Source organism: Tursiops truncatus, chromosome 18 (genome assembly GCF_011762595.2).
Source record: "Tursiops truncatus isolate mTurTru1 chromosome 18, mTurTru1.mat.Y, whole genome shotgun sequence".
NCBI lineage: Eukaryota > Metazoa > Chordata > Mammalia > Artiodactyla > Delphinidae > Tursiops > Tursiops truncatus.
Genome location: NC_047051.1, coordinates 67,974,409 through 67,995,015, shown reverse-complemented (window position 1 = coordinate 67,995,015; position 20,607 = coordinate 67,974,409). Strand labels below are relative to the sequence as shown.

The 20,607-nt window shown below is 43.2% G+C and overlaps 1 protein-coding gene across 1 annotated transcript in view; it reads right to left on the bottom strand.

Annotated features, from left to right (window-relative positions):
• Positions 1 to 8,417: 8,417 nt before the first annotated feature.
• The window catches only part of PCCA (propionyl-CoA carboxylase subunit alpha), a 389,666-nt gene continuing 377,476 nt past the window's right edge, over positions 8,418 to 20,607 (bottom strand). Inside the window, exon 26 of the mRNA XM_073795382.1 lies at positions 8,418 to 19,441. The gene's annotated coding sequence lies outside the window, so the exon portion shown is untranslated. The remainder of the gene's footprint in view (positions 19,442 to 20,607) is intronic.

The following is a 20,607-nucleotide window of genomic DNA, read 5'->3' as shown; positions in this document are numbered from 1 at the left end:
AGGAAGAAAACCATTTGAAATTTGTGAAATAAAGCTCATACATCTCCCTTTGGATGATTTAGGGACCATGGTCACTGGTCACTGTTGCTTGAAAGTGTGGAGTTGACTCCTGGACTAATTTCCAGTATGTCCTGCTGTTGTCGTCACCTCACCGCTAGCATTAGGTGAAACTGTGAAGTCTCAGCGTGGACAAGGCCATTGCTGAGGGAGGGCCTGTCTTTTAAACTCAGGTCTCGCCCATTAGCTGCTGTGGTTTGAGCTTCCAGTGGGTAGTATTATCGTTTAAAAAGAGTGGACATTACTGTCATCTAATTGGAAGAATGGTATCCATATAGGTTTTGTTTTGTGACTAGAACCTCTCTGCTTTTGCTTCTGAAAAGTTGCTGGAGGGTTAGACCTATTGACAGACCTTCCCTTGTGACATAGGGCATCAGAAAGAAAAGCCGAGCCTGACAGAGGAAGGGAGATTGAGGACAGGTGGCTAGATGGGCTTGAGGTTGCTGTGGTCTAAAGCCTTGGAGGCCAAATACTAGGAAAATTAGGTTCAAAATGTAAACAAAAGGCATGGGTTTCTGTGGTTAAGTCATTTTTGGTTTAAAACTAACATATGGGGACTTCCCTGGCGGCACAGTGGTTAAGAATCCGCCTGCCAATGCAGGGGACACGAGTTTGATCCCTGGTCCGGGAAGATCCCACATGTCGCGGAGCAACTAAGCCCGTGCGCCACAACCACGGATCCCTGCGCACCGCAACTACTGAAGCCCGTGCGCCTAGAGCCCGTGCTCCACAACAAGAGAAGCCACCGCAGTGAGAAGCCAGCGCACCACGACAAAGAGTAGCCCCCTCTCACCACAACTAGAGAAAGCCCGCACGCAGCAACAAAGACCCAACATAGCCCCAAAAAAGAAAAAAAAAAACTAATGTGAATTGACACTTACATCAATTAGGATTGGAGTAAGTCAAACATACTGAAGGATTTGTAAGGATGTTGCCTCTATTGGACCCAAGTCTTTGTTTTAAGAGTTGTTATGGCTGTTCTTTAAATTTGATGCTTGTTGACATTCATTAAGTCTTAGGTATATTTTTCTTGGAGGAGGGTTGGAGGAAGGCATAATGGAAATGTATTGGGGCTTTAAGTCCTGGGTTTGTAACACCAGGCTAATACACCTGCTGCCCCCTGGTGGCAGCGTATTAAATAGTGCAGTTCAGAGGTGAGGAATTCTGGAGAGCTAAAGTCCATTGTATTGATAGAAGTGGATGGTAGAGTGAGCCAGGAGATGGTTTCTCTTTCCAGCTCTTATAATTTCTACCTGTAGTTATGATCTTAGGCAAATAATTTAGTACGGTTAAGTCTAGATTTCACTTCATTCTGCTTTAAAAAGTAATTTCTAAAGTTTCTTCCTATTTTAACATCTTAAAATTCTCCAATGGTAATGGCAAATAATATTTAGTGAAAGATATCAAGTTCCACTTTTTGCTTTACCAGATGAATTTTTAAAAATCGGAGATATTTCTTCAAGAAAGAGGACTCCAGAGCAACTCCTGAATACGGGTTTGGCTCTGGACTGCAGGCTGCATAGATCTATCTGCAGCACAGTCCATAATGAATCAGCATGATGACCCTGTGTTATTATGAGCGCCTACAAGGTGCATCATTTAAAAATTAATTTTCTTATATTTAATAGTGGTTGAAAAAAACATAAAATTTACCATCATTTTTAGTGTACAGTTCAGTAGTGTTAAGTATAGTCACATTGTTGTACAACAGATCTCCAGAACTATTTCATCCTGCAAAACTGCAACTGTACCCACTAAATGACAACTCCCCACTCCTTTCTTTCTGCAGCCCTCAGCAACCATCATTCTTCTTTGTCTCTCTGTATTTGATGACTCTGGGTACCTGGTATAAAGTGGAATCACACAGTATTTGTCTTTTTGTGACTCACTTATTTCACTTAGTATAATGTCCTCAAGGTTCATCCATGTTATAGCATGTGCCAGGAGTCCTTTCCTTTTTTGTTTTTTAATGCGGTACGCGGGCCTTTCACTGTTGTGGCCTCTCCCGTTGCGGAGCACAGGCTGCGGATGCACAGGCTCAGCGGCCATGGCTCACGGGCTCAGGCGCTCCGCGGCATGTGGAATCTTCCCGGACCGGGGCACGAACCCGTGTCCCCTGCATCGGCAGGCGGACTCAACCACTGCACCACCAGGGAAGCCCAGTCCTTTCCTTTTTAAGGTTGAATATCATACGTAGAGACCACATTTTGTTTATTTGTTCATCTGTTGATGGACACTTGGGTGGCTTCCACCTCTTAGCTATTATAATTATTTTTATAATTATATAATTACTAATGCAGAGAGGGTTTATTTATACAATTTCTTTTCTGCGTGTAACAGGTCAAACTTCATTATAAAGAACACCATTCAACCGTGCTAGATAACTAGGATATGGCTTTTTGTATGGATAAGTTAAAAAGGAACTAACGTCTGTTGGACACAAGCTCTGTGCCAGGCACTTATATATCTGTGATACATTCTGTTGTTTAGTCCTTATAATAATTCTGTAATTTACTCTCTCTCAGAAGGGAACCAATACTTGTTAAAATCACCACATGCCAGAGTTTTGATATACATTACCTCATATAATCCTCATACATCAGTCCTTGAGGTGGGCATTATTATCCCCTTTTTAAAAAAATATTTATTTATTTGGTTGCACCGGGTCTTAGTTCCGGCAGGTGGGCTCCTTAGTTGTGGCTCCAGGGCTCCTTAGTTGCGGCAGGCCAGCTCCTTAGTTGCGGCTTGTGGGCTCCTTAACTGTGGCATGCAAGCTCTTAGTTGCAGCATGCATGTAGGATCTAGTTCCCTGACCAGGGATTGAACACGGGCCCCCTGCATTGGGAGCACAGAGTCTTACCCACTGCACCACCAGGGAAGCCCTATCCCCATTTTTTAGGTGACGTTAACTGAGGTTCAGAGGGATGAAACACCTTGAACGAGGTTACACCACTAAAGGCAGCAGGGTTTCACCTGACTTGGAAATGAAACACGTCCAGTTCAAAAGCGTGTGTCCTTCAGCCTACACCCTGCTCCCCCGCTGCCCGGAGTAACACCTACACCTGTGATCCGAAGGATGTGGGAACAGTATCAAGAAATTACACTGCTGTCCTAATTTATAAGTAGAGAAACTTCTGTAGTGTCTTCCCATTAAATAAACAGCCCTTTGGGTTTTCCTTGCAGAGATTCAGATGAATCTGAATCTGAAACACAACAAGCCTGGCCTCCCGGCTGGTTTTGCAGTCTGCCTAGGACTTCCAAAAGAGTGGTTCTCATGTCCGGTCCCCCCATTCCTGAGGTTATTTTTCGCTTTCTCCCTTTGGATTGGTGGCGAGCCGGGACCGTTTTCGCTGCTGTGAGTTGCCACCTCTCTTGAATGCCGTGGTGTTTGGGGCCGGAGCTTTGATCTGCTCCCTGCATAGTGTTTTCACACAGGGAGGGGGTCCTCGACTGTCCTTGTAGATGGTGGTTTTCTTGGGGACTCAGCAAGCTCTTGGAGAGGCCCAGTGCAACATTTCCTCACGTAGGGGAATACAGATACAGATGGATAAGTGAACAACTGGCAAGTTTGATGGTAAATGAGATTTTTACATAGTTTCAAAGTATCTCCTTATGAAATTTTCATCAACTTGTGTCAGGCGGGGCTTGGGGGAGAATAACTCCACCGTGAAGCTGGGAGCAGCCTGGCAGTCACCACTTTCACTGGGTGACCGAGTGAACGTCATCAATGATGGGACAGATTGGAGTCATGTGCCATCCAATAGGCAGTGAGAAGAACACAGCATCATTTCCAGAAGATTCCTGCTGAAGATGGGTGACCTGAATCTAACCATGAGGCAAAGCCGGAAAAAAACAAGTTGAGGAACAGAAACAGATGGCCTGAAATCATTGAAAGAGCATGAAAATCAAAGTCAAAGGAAGACTGAGGGATTGTTTCAGGTTGGAGGAAACTGAAGGACAAGACGAGGAATGCATTTGGGATTCTGCCTGGGGTCCTTCACTATAAGGAACATCATTGGACAAATGACAGAACTTGAAAGGGGTCTGAGAGAAGGTGGTCAAGTGCCTGTGCTGATGTCCTGCTGTTGAGGGCTGTGGCGTGGTTGTATGAGGGGGTCCTGGTGGGAAACGGACATGAACACGTGGCGGGAGGGGCGTCAGGTTGGCAGCTCTCTGAGCAAACGTCTCCTGGACGCCCGCCCCATCCCTTGTCCGAGGGCTGAACGCTGAGTGTCTGGGCCTCCTAGCAGATGGGGAGACAGACCTGGGTGGACCTGCGATGAAGCTGCCTATTCTGGGGTCAGTTCTGCCCCCAAGGGAGGGTGTTTGAGGTGACCTGGCAACCTTGCAGGCTGAGTGGGATTTTGCACATTGAGGCCTGAGGAGTGGCCTGAGGCAGTGGCAGCCTCGTGAGCATAGGGGGGCACAGGTCGCACCCCCAGGGCAGTGTGAGGCCCGGTCTGGATGAGGTGGGGAGAGACGGGTCTGGATGGTGAGCCAGCACGAAGAGCCTTGGCCTTGACACTTTGGATGTGTTCCCTCTAGCTGCGGGACAAATTACCCCAGCATCAGTGGCTGCAAACAACAGACACCCTTCCACGGTTGGGGGCTGAGACTCTGAGAGCTGCCTCACTGGGTGGCTCTGGCCCTGCTGGTGGGGCTGGGGTCTCTGGGGGCTGACTTGGGGGCATCTGAGCTCGCTCACATAACAGCCAGCACGCCTTGGGTCCTTTCCGTCTGTCTTGGGAGACCTCAGCTCCTCTCCACGTAGCAACGCTTCTGAGTACTTCCGCTAATTTGACCTTGTGGCGGAGCCTGTGAGGCAGGCAAGATGGGAGTTTGCTCCCAGTGAGGCTGAGTGAGGTCACCCAGGGGCTTCCCTGGACCCAGTCCCTTTGAAGCCCACTGCTGCATACGGCCTGAAAGACGCCCCAGTCAGTAAGCCTCCGTTTCCGCTGTCTTCTCAGGGTGGGGAGACTCTGGAGGGTGATCCTTTGAGCAGAACTAATAATTTTTTATTTGTTGTTTATGTCATTCAAGATAACTCTACTACCTGTGGCCTGAATGTTTGTGTCCCCCCAAGGTTCATATGTTGAAATCCTAACCTCCAGTGAGTGTGATGGTTATTTGGATCTTGGGCCTTAGGGAGGTGATCGTGTCGTGAGGTTGGAGCCCTTATGTATGGGATTAGTGCCCTTATAAAGGGACCCCAGAGAGCTCCCTGGCCCCTTCTGCCAGGTGAGGACACAGTGAGAAGATGCCCTCTGTGAACCAGAAGGTGGGCCCTCACTAAACACTGAATCTACTGGTGCCTTAATCTCAGACTTCTCAGCCTCCAGCACTGTGAGAAATAAATGTGGTTTATACGTCATTTCATTCATGGTAATTTTGTTATAGCAGCCCGAGCAGACTAAGACAAACTCCATTTGTTGGGTACCTGCACGTGGAAAGCTCCATGCTGGGTGCTTTCCTGTGCTGTCTCGGGGTGCCACCCTTCTCTGTGAAGTACGGCTGAGCGATTGGGCAGAGAAGGAGATGACAGAGGCCCAGAGGTTCTGTCATCTGCCAGCATCGCTGCCCAGGCCTGTCTGATCCCGAAGCCAGACCCCCCCCCCCCCCCCCGGCACCGCTTCTGCCACCTGGGGCCCCAGGTGGAGGTGTGAAGAGCATCCCCGGACAGCACCGTGGCTGCGTTCTTCTAAGTAAGGGGACGTTGACACACAGATTGGCTTTTCTTTTGACAATAGCAAAAGAGCCCCACGTGGAGAATGTTCGGCCTGCACTGTGCACGTTTCAAAATCACATTGTTCGGGTGTTCGTATCACCGGGAAAGAGAGGCCTCATGTCTCAGAAGAGCCCTCAGTGGCAAGACAGGCTCCAAACTGGGTCAGAAATGGGAGCCATGAGGCAAGAGGTGGGTCTTACCTCTTAATAACAATCAGGAATAAGCAGCTCACTGGGGCAGTTTGTAACTAATAGGGAACTTTTGCGTGTATGAGAAAATGAAAACCAGTAAAACAGAGCTCAGGGAAGTTTAGATAATTGATGGTGAGTTCAGGGAGGTTTAGATAAGCAATGGCGAGTTAATAAGAGAAATATAACTTGAAATACTGAAACTGAGAGATAAAAGTGTCCCAGGAATATTAACGTTTAATGAGACATAGGTGAGTGTAGCCAAGGGCTCACCAATGAGTGTGGAGTCGAAAATCAGGGAGGAAAGACAGGACTGTTTCTTGGGACTGGGTAGATGAGACCGTGCGTGACTGATGGGGTCTGGGGGTGTGTGCTTGGGATGAAATGACCCCCACGATGCCGAGCCCTGGAGGAGATGGGGGAGGGGTGCAGTCTGGGCCGTGGAGATATTCTGGATATCAAAGATTTCTCCACATACACATCAGTCTTGCTAGATCACATTTCCTGGTTCTTTAGAAAATAACTTCGTTGTACTTTAGGACACTCTGTCCCAGGACCACACTAAAACATAAACAGAAAACTTGGACAGGAGTCTAGCAAAACAAAGATCTATTATGTGAAATGGAAATGCCTATAACAAACAGAACCAAAAACGCAGGCAAGCCAAAGGGATCTAATGGGGTCAAGTGATGCTGGCAGGTGAAGTGGTTGTGAGTCTTTAACTGGGAGGGTCATTTGGGGAGAACAGTAGAGACAGGCATGGTCAGCAGGCCTTGCAGGTTCTTGCTTGATGTCCTGGGGACGTTTTCTTCCTGAGGGCCTGGCTGAGGAAGGGGTTTTCACCCAGCCGGGAAGTGCAATGCCACACAGGCTGGAACTTGACTCCAGGGTGATTCACGTTGTCTCTGGAAATGGACTTCAGTGAAGCTCCCCTGGGTAGAAGCTAAAAGAGAAAAGGCTTCTCAGCCATCTTCATTCAAATTGGAGCAGAAAGGAATGGGTGGGTCACTTTGGCAAAGAAAAGGCCTAAAGTTTATGGAGTATGAATGTTTTACAAGAAGTGAGTAAAATCATGGTGGATAAAAGGACTTTGTTCAAATGCTGATGTTTGATAGGCCTTTAAAAAGAATAAATAGGCTTTATTGATTTGCATGTGATAAAATATACCCATTTAATATTTCAAGTTTAATGAATTTTTAAAAATTTCAGTGAATGTTTATAAATGTATGTACTCATGGAATCACCACCATAATCAGATACGGAACATTTCCATCCACCCAGAAAGTACCTCATGCCCCTTTGCGTCAGTTTTCTCTCCCCTGTGCCCAGCCCCCAGCAGTCGCAGCTGTTTTCTGTCGTTGTGATTTGCTTTTCCCAGAATGTCATTGGAATCATATGGCATGTGGTCTTATGTGTCTGGCTTCTTTCACTCAGCATATGCGTTTGAGATTTATGCATATTATTATATCTACATCCCTCAATTTATCTATGGATTCTCGTTTGTGGACATTTGGGTTGTTTCTAACTGTTGCCTATTATGAATAGAACTGCTACAAACATTTAGGTATCAGTCTTTATGTGAATATATGAAATCATTTATGGCAGATGTATTCCCAGGAGTGAGATTGCTAGGTTATACGGTAAATATATGTTTAACTTTTTTTTTTTTTTTTGCGGTACTTGGGCCTCTCACTGTTGTGGCCTCTCCCGTTGCGGAGCACAGGCTCCGGACGCGCAGGCTCAGTGGCCATGGCTCATGGGCCCAGCCGCTCCGCAGCATGTGGGATCCTCCCGGACCGGGGCACGAACCTGTGTCCCCTGCATCGGCAGGCGGACTCTCAACCACTGCGCCACCAGGGAAGCCCAAACTTTTAAGATCGTTTTCTAAAGTGGCTGCACCATTTTGCATTCCCAGAAGCCATGTTATAAGAGTTTCAGTTACCCTACATCCTTGCCACCAATGCTTGATATTAGCAGTATTTTTAGTTTTGCCCATTCTAGTAGGTGCATGATGGTATACTTTGTGGTTTTTATTTTCATTTCCCTAATGATGATGTTGAGCGTCTTTTTGGGTGCTTACTTGAGATTCATGTATCGTTGGTAATGTGTCTGTTTAAATCTTTTGCCCATTTTTAATTGGGTTGTTTTGCTTCTTCCTGAGTTTTAGGAGTTCTTTGTATATTCTGGATACAAGTCATTTATCAGATATATAGTATTTGTTTTGCAGATAGTTTCTCCCAGTCTGTGTTTGCCTTTTCATGTAATCATGGGTACCTTTTGAGAGCAAACGTTTCTGATTTTGATGAAGTCCAGCTTATCCGTGTTTTCTTTTTATTTACTTTTTGTTTCCTAATAAAAGGTTTTTCTTCTAGAATTTTAGCTCTTGCAATTGGATACATTTTGAGTTTATTTAAGTATATTTATGTGGTGTGAGATAAGAGTTGTAGTTCTTTTTTTTTTTTTTTTTTTATATGGGTATCCTATTTTTCAGCACCATTTGTTTCAAAGACTGTCCATTCACCTTGAATTACCTTGGCACTTTTATCAGAAACAATTGGCCATTACAAGTGTGGGTCTACCTCTGGACTCTATTCTGTTCCACTGATTTATTTTTACCAGTTATTTTTATTGAGATATAAATCACATACCATAAAATTCACCATATCAAAGTGTACAATTCATTGGTTTTTAGTATGTTCACAAGTTTGTGCAACCACCAGCACTGTCTAATTTTACATTTTCATCACCCCCTAAAGAATATTTCATTGATTTTTTTCCAGCTTTGTTGAGATATAACTGACATATAACATTTTATAAGTTTAAGGTATAATGTGTTGATCTGATACACTTATATATTGCAATATGACAACCATCTTAGTATCAGCTAACCGTTTATCGTGTCACTTAATTACATTTCTTTTTTGTGGTGACAACATTTAAGATCTACTCTCTCAACAACTTTCAAGTATATAATACAGTATTGTTAACTATATTCACAATGCTGTGTGTTACATCTCCAGAACTTATTTGTCTTCTAACTGGATATTTATATCCTTTGACCAACATCTCCCCATTTCCCCCAACCCCCCAGCCCCTGGTAACCACCATTCTACTCACTGTTTCTACAAGGTTGGCTTTTTAAAATTCCACATATAAGTGAGATCATACAGTATTTGTCTTTTCTCTGTCTGACTTATTTCACTTAGCGTAAGGTCCTTAAGGTCCATGCATGTTGTTGCAAATGGCAGGATTTCCTTCTTTCTCATAGCTAAATAATATTACACACACACACACACACACACACACACACACACACACAAAAAACCTTCTTTATCTGTTCACCTGTTGACAGACACTTAGGTTGTTTCCATATCTTGGCTGTTGTGAAAAATGCTGTAATGAACATGGGAGTGCAGGTATTTCTTCGCTATCCTGTCTTCACTTCCTTTGCATATTTACCGAGAAGTGGAATTACTGGATCATACGGTAGTTCTATTTTTGACTTTTTGAGGAGGCTCCATATTGTTTTCCATAGTGGCTGAACCAATGTACATTCCTACCAACAGTGTACAAGGGTTCCCTTCTCTCCACATCCTCACTTGTTGTCTCTTCTTGATGATAGCCATTCTAACAGGTGTGAGGTGATATCTCATTATGGTTTTGATTTGCATTTCCCTGATGATTAGTGATGTTGAGCACCTTTTCATGTACCTGTATGCCTTTGGAAAAATGTCTGTTCAGTTCCTCTGCCCATTTAAAAATTGGATTTTGTTGTTGTTGTTGTTGAGTTGTATAAATTCTTTATATATTTTGGATATTAACCCCTTATCAGATATATAGTTTGCAAATATTTTCTCCCCTTCCGTAGGTTGCCTTTTCATTCTATTGACTGTTTCTTTTGCTGTACAGAAGCTTTTTAGTTTGATATAGTTTCACTTAACTGATTTTTGCTTTTGTTGCTTGTGCTTTTGGTGTCATATCTAAAAAATTGTTTCCAAGACCAGTGTCAAGGAGTTTTTTCCCTGTGTTTTCTTGTAGGAGGTTTTACAGTTTTAGGTCTTACGTTTAAGTCTTTAATCCACTTCAGGTTGCTTTTTGTGAGTAGTGTAAGATAAGGGTCCAATATTATTTTTCTGCTTGTGATTATCCAGTTTTCCTAACACCGTTTATTGAAGAGTTTTCCTAACACCGTTTATTTCCTAACACCGTTTAATAAACACCGTTTATTGAAGAGTAGTGTAAGATAAGGGTCCAATATTATTTTTCTGCTTGTGATTATCCAGTTTTCCTAACACCGTTTATTGAATAAACAACTGCTTTCCCAGTTGTGTATTCTTGGCTCCCTGTCAATATTACTTGAACATATATGCTGGGATTTATTTCTGGGCTCTCAACTGTGTTCCATTCATCTTTGTGCTTATTTTTATGCCACTACCATACTGTTTTAATTACTGTAGCTTTGTAGTATAGCTTGAAATCAGGCAGTATGATGCCTCCAGTTTTGTTCTTCTTTCCCAGGACTGCTTTGACTACTTGGGGTCTTTTGTGGTTCCATACAGGTTTTAGGATTTTTTTTTCTATTTCTGTGAAAAATGCCATTGGGATTTTGATAGGGATTCCATTGAATCTACACATAGCTTTGGGAACAGTGGACTCTTGTGATCCTGTGTATTTCTGTGGAATCAGTTATAATGTCTTTCATTTTATTTACTAGAGTCTTCTTTTTTTCTTAGTCCAGCTAAAGGTTTGTCAATTTTATCTTTTAGAAAAACAGGTTTTAACTTTTGTTGTTCTATTATTTTTCTGGTCTCTATTTTATTTATTTTTGCTCTGATCTTTGTTATTCCTTTTTTCTTCCAACTTTGGGTTTAATTTGTTTTTCTTTTCCTCATTCCTTGAGGTGTAGAGTTAGTTGTTTGAGATCTTTCTTTTTTCTTACTATAGGCATTTATCACTGTAAACTTAAAACTGCTTTTGCAGTATCCCATAGATTTTGGTATATTGTGTTTCCATTTTCATTTATTTGCTTGAAGATTTAAAATTTTTTTCTTTTGATTTCTTCTTTGACTAACTGGTTGTTCAAGAGTGTATTACTTAATTTCCACATATTTATAAATTTTTCCAGGTTTCCTCCTGTTGTTGCTTTCTAGTTTCATACCACTGTTGTCAGAAAAGATACTTGCTATGATTTCAATCTTCTTAAATTTGCTAAGACTTGTTTTGTGACCTAACATATAATCTATCCTAAAGAAAGTTCCATGTGTGCTAGAGAAGATCGTATATTCTGCCACTGTTGGATGGAATGTTCTGTATATGTGTGTTAGGTCCATTTGGTCGAATCTGTGGTTCAAGTCCAATGCTTCCTTGTTGATTTTCTGTCTGCATGATCTATCCATTGATGAAAGTGAGGTATTGAAGTCACCTACTATTATTGTGGTTTTGTCTATTTCACCATTCAGATCTGTTCCTATTTGCTTAACATGTTTAAGTGCTCCCATGTTGGGTGCATAATATCTTTTTCCATCCCTTCACTTTGAGCTTATGTGTGTCCTTAAAGCTGAAGTGAATCTCTTGTAGGCGGCATATAGTTGGGTCTCGTTTTTTTTAATTCCATCCAGGCACTTCATGTCTTTTGATTGGAAAATGCAATCTACATTTTAGGTAATTGTTGGTAGGTAAGCACTAACTAATGCCATCTTATTGTTTTCTGGCTGTTTTATAGTTCCCTTGTTTCTTTCTTCCTTTCTTGCTGCCTTTCTGTGGTGGTATGCTCCAATTCCTTTCTCTTTATATTTTGTGAATTTACTGCAGGTTTTTGCTTGTGGTTACCATGGGACTCACATAAAACATCTTATAGATGTAACAGTCTATTAGTACTCTGCCATTTAACCTTTGTACCACAGTTAAGTGGTTAACACACCATATTACAGTATTAGAGTATTCTAAATTGGGCTATGTATTTACTTTTACTAGTGTATTGTATATTTTCATGTGTTTTCATGCTACTGATTAGAGTCTGTTCGTTTCAGCTTGAAGAACTAAAGCATTTCTAATACAGCAGGTCTAGTGATGAATTCTCTCAGCTTTTGGCTGTTTGGATAATTCCTTATTTTCCCTTCATTTCTTTTCTTTTTTTTTTTTAAGAATTTATTTATTTATTTATTTTAGGCTGCGTTGGGTCTTTGCTGCTGCGTGCGGGCTTTCTCTAGTTGCAGTGAGCGAGGGCTACTCTTTGTTGCAGTGTGCGTGCTTCTCAGTGTGGTGGCTTCTCTTGTTGTGGAGCACGGGCTCTAGGCGCGCAGGCTTCAGTAGTTGTGGTACACGGGCTCAGTAGTTGTGGCTCGTGGGCTCTAGAGCACAGACTCAGTAGTTGTGGCACACGAGCTTAGCTGCTCCGCGGCATGTGGGATCTTCCTGGACCAGGGCTCAAACCAATGTCCCCTGCATTGGCAGGCAGATTCTTAACCACTGCGCCACCAGGGAAGTCCTCTCTTCAGTTCTGAAGGATAACTTTGCCAGATAGGGTATTCTTCATTGGCAGGTTTTTTTTTTTTTTTCCTTTCAGCACTTTGAATATATTATTCCACGCTCTCCTGGCCTGTAAGGTTTCTAATGAGAAATACATGATAGCTTAATTGGGTATTCCTTTATAGATTACAATCTCCTTTTCTCTTGCTGCTTTTAGGATTTTCACTTTGTCTTTTGACAGTTTCATATAGTGTGTCTTAGAGAAGATCATTTTGGATTGAAATAATGGGGTGATCTATATCTTTATGAATGTGGATGTCCAGATTTTTTCCCCAGGTTTGGGAAATTCTCAGCCATTATTTCTTTAAATAAGTTTTCTACCCCCTTCTCCCTCTCTTCTCTTTCTGGAAATCCAGTAATTCATATATCAGTTCTTTTGATGGTGTCTCATGATTCACCTAGGCTCTCTTCTCTGTTTTTCATTCTTTCCTCTTTATTCTCCTCTCACTGGGCTATTTCAAAGTTCCTATCTAACTCACAGATTCTTTCTTCTGTGTGGTCTATTCTGCTGTTGGTACTCTCTGTTGCAGTTTTCATTTCTTTCTTCGAGTTCTTCAGCTCCAGAATTTCTCTTTGGTTCTTTTTTATAATTTCTGTCTCTCTGTTAATTTTCTCATCTTGTTTGCATATTGTTTTTCTGATTTCAGTTTTTTGAATGCCTTTCTGGGTTTTCTTGTAGCTCACGTTTCCTCAGAACAATTATTTTTCATTCTTTATTGAGTAAATTGTAGATCTCCATGTATTTGGATTTGGTTACTGGGAAATTATTGTGATCCTTTGGTGATGTCACATTTCCTTGATTTTTCATGTTCCTTAGAGTTTGTGTCCCTGTTTTCATATTTGGGGTAGCAGTCACCTCCTCCAGTCTTTCCTAACTGCATTTAGGAGAGATTCTGAAGCTTCCTTACACCTTGTATGAATACACCTGCTCCACACCTCCCGTTTTCCTTTATGGCAGAATTCTTAGGCTTGTGTGTCTTCTCCTGATCTTACAACACACTAGGCTGGCTGTTGATAGCCTCTCGTTTTCACAAAATAGGTGCTGCAGCTCAAGTTTGTGTTTTCTCCCTAGCCTTCTACCACATCTCGCTCTCAGGAGCATGTAAAGGGAGCTAGCTTGAGAGTGGGAGGAGGTGTGGGTGAGGCACGCGGGGTGCTGGGGGTGCCCGCAGGCCAGTTGGGAGGATCCTTGAGTGAGGCTTCCCCAGGGCTTGTGGACAGGCTTCCTGATGGAGTCCATGATGTAGACAGCAATTAATGACCTCCGAAAATCTAATCAGCTCTTCTTCCCATCTGCTCCCTGCCTCCAGTCATGGAGCCCCTGATTTAATACTGTGGATTCTGTGAGAGAGAAATGAGGCTCTGTGGCAGTGTCCCTACAGCTGGGGAAGCTGGGTGCTCACTCACCCTCTCCCTTTTCCCCAGGGGAGAAATCATGGGCCGAAAAGGTCTTGTTTAGCCATAAGTGTTCCACCTTGGGGGAGGGGTGATGCTGGCATAGTCAAGCTGTTCCTCTTACCTGACCAGTGTGTCCAAACACATTTTTTTCCTGCTCTGGTGGAGTGCTGGAACCTCTCCTCTGGAAACCTGGATTACACCAGGGCTCTCTCATCCGTGGGTGACTGCCCAGGTCAGTGTTCTCCAGGTGCTCCGAGATGGCGGCTGAGAGGGGCTGGAGCCACTCACAGGTTCCTGCTGGTTCCACAGCCCCTGTTACCTGATGTGCAGGTGGGCAAGACTCCACCTGGGTCCCTTGGCGAATGGCGCTGGATCCCACAGCTCCCACAGAGGTGCTTTTGTTTGTGGATGGATGCTGATTTTTGTTGTTGGCCGGGGGGACAACATCGAGGGACATCCTGTGACTCAGTACCACGTTGATCTTGATGTCTGTAATTTCTCTAATTCCACAGTGTTCTATGTACAGCTCTATAGTAAATATTGAAATACAAGCTTTGTTAGGCTTTTTCAATATTTTCGCTATTCTGTTTGCTACTTGGAGCTTTTATATACATTTTAGAATCAGCTCATCAATTTCTACCAAAAAAAAACCCAACAAAAAACCCAGAACCTATTGTGACTTTCATTAAGATTATGTTGACTCTATAATTAAATTTGGGGAGAATTATCATTTTTACAATATTGAGTTCTGATCCATGAAAACATGGTATATCTCTCCACTTGTTATATATTTAATTTCTCTCAACAATGTTTTAAATTTTTAGCTACAGGTCATGCACATATTTTGTTAACGTCCATAAGTATTTCAGATTTTTTGGTGCTATTGCCAATGATACTGGATTTTTAAATTTCAAGTTCCCACTTTTTAATGTATTTTATATTTTAAAATGTACTAGTTCTCTGGTAGTATACAGAAATACAGTTGATTTTCACATATGGATCTTGTAGCCTAAGACTCTGCTAAATTCACTTATTAGTTCAAGTAGCTTTTTTGTCAGTTTTTTAGGATTTTCTATACAATCATGTCAATTGCAAACAAAGATAGTTTTATTTCTTTCTCAAGTGTATGCCTTTTATTCTTTTCTTCTTTATTACCCTGGCTAGGCTGCACTATCCCATGTTGAATAGAAGTAGAGAGAGTGGAATCACACTGCCTTGTTTCCAATCTGAAGGGGGAAGTGTTTGATTATGCACCATTAAAAAGGGTGTTAGCTGTAGGTTTTTCATAGATGCTGTTTATCAGATTGAGGAAGTTCTCTTCTATTCCTAGTTTGCTGATAATTTTTATCATGAATTGTTGAATTTTGTCAAATAACTTGTCCTGCATCTATTGAGATCATTGTAAGGTCTTTCTGTTTGAATCTGTTAATATGGTGATTCATTGATTAGTTTTGAAATATTAAACTTACATTCCTCAGATGAAACAGTCCTTGGTACTGATGTATCATCCTTTTTATATATTGCTAGATTTGATTTGCTAATATTTATTTGTTCAGGACTTTTTTGCATTTATGTTCGTAAGAGGTATCTGGCCTGTAGTTTTCTTTTCTATGAATGTCTTTATTTGGTTTTGTTATCAGGGTAATATTGACCTCATAAAAGGAGTTGTGAAGTATTCCTTCCTCTTCTGTTCTCTGGAAAAGTTTATTTAATACTAGCATTATTTATTCCTTAAATGTTTGGTAGAATTCACCAGTGAAGCCATCTACCTCTCTGAGTAAAAGTTATAGAAAAGTTATAGTTACTTTTTCTTTAGTGAGCTTTGGTAGTTTGTGCCTTTAAAGGAATTTTTCCACTTTAAGTTGTTAAACTTACTGGTATAAAGTTGTTCACTGTATTCCCTTATTGCCCTTTAATGTTTGTCGATGTCCTGTCTTTGATTTCTTATGTTGGCAATTCATATTTTCTCTCTTTTTTGGCAAGGGGCATAAAAGTAGAGCAACCAGTACAATGATTCTCATATATCTATCACCCGGAGTCAATAATGATCAACATTTTGTCACATACGCTTCATTAATCCTTTTTTTTTTTACTTGAATATTTTATTTATTTATTTTTAAAAGATGCTTTAGTTTTTTCATTTGTTTTTGTTTTTTTGGCTGCATTGGGTCTTTGTCGTGGTGCGTGGGCTTTTCATTGCAGTGGCTTCTCTTGTTGTGGAGCATGGGCTCTAGGCACATGGGCTTCAGTAGTTGCAGCATGTGGGCTCAGTAGTTGCGGCACGCAGGCCCTAGAGCACACGGGCTTCATTAGTTGTGGCGCATGGGCTCAGTAGTTGCGGCGTGCGGACTCTAGAGCGCAGGCTCAGTAGTTGTGGTGTATGGGCTTAGTTGCTCCGTGGCAAGTGGGATCCTCCTGGACCAGGGATCCAATCCGTGCCCACTCTGTTGGCAGGTGGATTCTTAACCCCTGCACCACCAGGCAAGTCCCTACTTGAAGTGTTTTAAAGTACTACACATTATGATATTTCACAACCCCCAGATACTTCCATATGCATCTCTTAAAAGTAAGCTTTTTTTTTTTAATAGAACCATATGCCATTATCCATTCCTAAAAATATTAACTGTGATTCCTTGGTGTCATCTTTTACCTAGGCATATGCCTGTAGGATTTTCCTGATTGTCTCAGAAATGTCATTTTATAGTTGATATGTTCAAATCAGAATCCAGACAAGGTCCACACCTTACCCAGGGCTGTTATGTATCTTAGGTCTCTTAATCCAGGGTAAACCACCCTTACTTTTATTTTTATATTTTTTAATTTATTTTTATTAATTAATTAATTTATTTATTTTGGCTGCGTTGGGTCTTCATTGCTGTGCACAGGCTTTCTCTAGTTGCGGCGAGCAGGGTCTACTCTTCATCGTGGTGTGCGGGCTTCTCGTTGCAGTGGCTTCTCTTGTTGTGGAGCACGGGCTCTAGACACGTGGGCGTCAGTAGTTGCGGCATGCGGGCTCAGTAGTTGTGGCTTGCGGCCCTGGAGCGCGGGCTTCAGTAGTTGTGGCGCACGGACTTAGTTGCTCCGCGGCATGTGGGATCTTCCTGGACCAGGGATGGAACCCGTGTCCCCTGCATTGGCAGGTGGATTCTTAACCACTGCGCCACCAGGGAAGTCCCACCCTTACTTTCAAAAAAATTTCTTCCACAGAATGTTTCACATTCTGGGTTTATCTGTTTGCTTCCAGTTGGTATCATTCCATGATAGGAGTTTCTTCAAGCTGAGAGTAACTGTGATATGCCTTGGAGCCTCTGTCCCTCTGGGGATCCTTCCTTAGCTCTTATGCCCTGGAGGGGTGTGGAGTAGGGGCACCTCCCATTTCACGGCCTGGGGAACATCTGCTTCTCCATCCATCTCAGGCCAGGCCACTTCTGTGAAGCCTGGGTCTCCCTCACCTCTGACCTCCACTAACTTACGTGTAGTACTTCATTATGTATCTTTGTCTTGTACGCTGTGGTTTCCTGTGTGTTTTAAGTCTTGTCCTCACAAATCTTTACTCTGTTACTGTATGTGTTCTTTAAATGTAATGTAATATTTTATGAAAGCATAACACACATCAGAGAAGTGTAGAAATCAGATAGCTTGATGGATTTTCATAATTGGAGCACACCCATGCACCCAGCCCCTAGATCAGGTTGTCCTCATGACCTTCTAGGCATCGCTTTCCTCCCAGCAGTAACCTCTGTCCTGACATCCAGCAGCAGAGATTAGTCGGGCTGTGATTTACCTCCGTGTAAATACAATCATGGGAATTCCCTGGCAGTCCAGTGGTTAGGACTTGGCGGTTTCACTGTCACGGGCCTGGGTTCAATCCCTGGTCAGGGAACTAAGATCCCACAAGCCTCACGGCGCAGCCAAAAAAATTAATTCACTAATTCATTTTTTTAAAAAAGTAAATATATAATCACTCAGTATATGCTGTTTTTGTCTGACTCTCACTCAGCACTGCTTTGAGGTTTATGCGTGTTACACAGAACAACCTTGTCCGTTTTCATTGCTGTAGCGTTTTTCTCAGTTTACCGCTGTTCATTAGCCCACTTTACTGTTGAGGGACATTTAGGTAGCGTCTAGTTTTGGGCCATTCTAAATGGTGCTGATCGGAATATTCTCGTAAGTGTCTTTTTGGTGAACCTGCATCCGCCTTTCTGCGGCACCTCTGCCTGGAGTGGAGCTGCCGGGTGGCTGGGTCCGCAGAGGCTTAGCTTTTATAGATGCCGCCAAATGGTCTTCCACTGCGGTTGCACTAGATCATTTTCTAAAACCCAAAATCTTGCCCTGTCACTTCGCAGGCTTACCTGCTGCCCTTCATTACCCCCATCACATGGAGCTGAAATCCAGAGCCCCAGCCTCCCTCCTTGGCCCCTTCTCCAGTACTCCTGGCGCCCAGGGGTGCCCAGCTGTCCCCACGACTCAGACCACCCCGACCCGTGCCTGCCTGTTGCCTGCATCTCCTGGAAGCCTCTGCTCTTCAGGCAGTGCTCTCCTTTAGGACATGTGATGCCCTGCTTCCCTGTACATGTCTCCTCCCTCCTCCCCCACCCCCTGCCCACAGTTTGTCTTATAATCATCTTTTAGTGTATCTGCCTCCTCAGGCCATGGCTCCTTAAAAACAAGGGCTGTTTCGTTTATCATCGTGTTCCTGGCGCTTAGCACAATGCCTGGCCCAAGTAGTTGCTCAGAAACTACTGAATGAGTGGGTGAATGAATAACCTTCAACTAGCCTGGAGGTACTGAACGCTGGGCAGGTGACAGTAACAGAAACTTGGTGGCTGGTGGATCACTCCTTGCCTTACAAACACTTTAAACCAGGCTTTGGTCTGTAAGCTGCAAAGAGCAGGGCTTAAAGCACAGCCCCTCCCCCAGGAGTGACAGGTAGGGAGTTGCAGGCAGTTTATCATCTTTCACATTTCACAGCCCTCATTTACTATGAACACCAATGAGAGCTTCAGTATTTCTGCCACTAAGAAATGGCAGCAATGTGTGTTTCTCCTAGTTGACCGCAGCATGTATTGGGAGGAGTTGTAGAGATTTTGGATTAAGCCTTGACTTTAAATCCAGGCCCTTCCATTTAATAGCTGTGCTGTTCTGGTTAAATAACTCTTCTGAGCTTCAGTTTCTACGTGTGAAATGGGACAATAATATGTACCTTGTGGGGCTGCTGGAGGATTGGCAAGTTCTCGGAGATCCGTCGACAGTCCCCATAAGGACAAAGTTTCTTCCCTTCTCCCAGGGCAATAGGTGAAAATAACAAACTGCGCTTCAGCCAGTTTCTGCTGGGCTGTGTCTTCCCCGAAGATCTGGGTGGAGCTGGATTGCACTGGCACCTCTCCTTTTTCGTGGAGGAGAGGAGGGCTCAGCCTGCAGCTTGGGGAAGGACAGGGCCCCTCAGCTGCGGGGGGCGGGGGCCAGGCGGGTGCAGAGCTCGATCTCAGGCCCCCAGGGGGACACCGGGCCGGGAAGCATCTCCTTTCCTCTTGGGTGCTAGCACCTGGGGAGGAGATGTAGAAGTGTTCTGTTTTCAGAACTGATGAAAACTGTTCTGTTTTCATCAGTTCTGCAACTGAATGTAGCAGCGTCTCTTCTCTGATGACCACAGAGCGCTAACAAGGGATTTTTACATTTTAACTGGATTTTGCTCTCCTAGGAGTGGACCACGTGTTGTCTTTTAAGTGCTTTTCAGAAGCCAAGTATAGACCAAATTGGGCTTTTTAGTAATATTTCGGGTCCTGGGATCCGCCCCAAAACACCAGAGGCCAAGGTGTGTGAAACCGGGGAAGGCTGGTGTCAGCCTCCAGCCGGTCCCAGTAGCTTTTAAGGTAGGTTTTTGCTTTGCTTGTTTGGGTGGGGATATAGTTTCTAAGAGGGTTGGATTTACTTGGTTTAGTGCATTCAGTTCCTTCAAAGCCCCAGTCACTCCAACAAAATATATTTTTCTGGGAATTCTGGACTCAAAGTATTGACTTCCGTCAGCGAGCAGTGACCAGCTGCATGTTCAGGACTCACGGGAATGTGAGTAAATGGATCCACTTTATGTAAAGTATTTAAAAGCATGTTCAAACGGACTATTACTCAGCCATAAAAAGAAATGAAATTGAGTTATTTGTAGTGAGGTGGATGGACCTAGAGTCTGTCATACAGAGTGAAGTGAGTCAGAAAGAGAAAGACAAATACCGTATGCTAACACATATATATGGAATCTAGAAAAAAAATGGTTCTGAAGAACCTAGGGGCAGGACAGGAATAAAGATGCAGACGTAGAGAATGGACTTGAGGACACGGGGAGGGGGAAGGGTAAGCTGGGATGAAGTGAGAGGGTGGCATGGACATATACACACTACCAAATGTAAAACAGATAGCTAGTGGGAAGCAGCTGCATAGCACAGGGAGATCAGCTCGGTGCTTTGTGACCACCTAGAGGGGTGGGATAGGGAGGGTGGGAGGGAGACGCAAGAGGAAGGAGATATGGGAACATATGTATACGTATGGCTGATTCACTGTGTTCTACAGCAGAAACTAACACACCACTGTAAAGCAATTATACTCCAATAAAGGTGTTAGAAAAATAAATAAATAAAAAATAAAAGCATGTTCAGCAACATGCCCTTAAGTTCCTCCCTTACTCCCTTTTTACTTGTAATTCAGAGTTTTAACTTC